Source organism: Seriola lalandi, unplaced genomic scaffold, assembly GCF_002814215.2.
Source record: "Seriola lalandi dorsalis isolate HSWRI2012SDOR001 ecotype SW California unplaced genomic scaffold, Sedor1 jcf7180002053966, whole genome shotgun sequence".
Taxonomy (NCBI): domain Eukaryota; kingdom Metazoa; phylum Chordata; class Actinopteri; order Carangiformes; family Carangidae; genus Seriola; species Seriola lalandi.
The window spans coordinates 17,134-17,577 of NW_019524519.1; the positions used below are offsets into that span (position 1 = coordinate 17,134).

General features: G+C 50.0%; 1 pseudogene across 1 annotated transcript in view; it reads left to right on the forward strand.

Moving 5' to 3' along the window:
* The window catches only part of LOC111652372 (heparanase-like), a 6,290-nt pseudogene extending 5,911 nt beyond the window's left edge, over positions 1 to 379 (forward strand). The window contains exon 5 of the transcript XR_015437026.1: positions 286 to 379. The product of XR_015437026.1 is annotated as a heparanase-like (transcript). The remainder of the gene's footprint in view (positions 1 to 285) is intronic.
* Positions 380 to 444: the final 65 nt, after the last annotated feature.

A 444-nucleotide genomic window follows, 5' to 3' on the forward strand; every position in this document is an offset into this window, starting at 1 on the left:
TGTGTGTGTGTGTGTGTGTGTGTGTGTGTGTGTGTGGGGTTCAGGTAGGGGAGCAGACAGACCTGATCTTCCAGTTAGACTCAGCTGTGACACCTGACCAGGTGTGTAGGAGGCAGGTGACTACACAGTGATATTGGAGTAAACAGCTGACCTTTGGACCTTTTGACCTTTCACCCTGAGAAACCTGAAGACTGTAAAAAACAAAAACCATGAGGTTATTGAACAGTGTTTGTGTTCACCTGAGTTCATGACTCATAAGCCACGCCCACCTCTCCTGTCTCCTAGTTACTATGTGAACGGGAGGGACACGTCCCTGGACGACTTCCTGGATCCAGAGGTTCTGGACTCACTGGCCGTGAAGACCAAGGAAGTGATGGAGGTGTGTGTGTGTGTGTGTGTGTGTGTGTGTGTGTGTGTGTGTGTGTGTGTGTGTGTGTGTGTGTG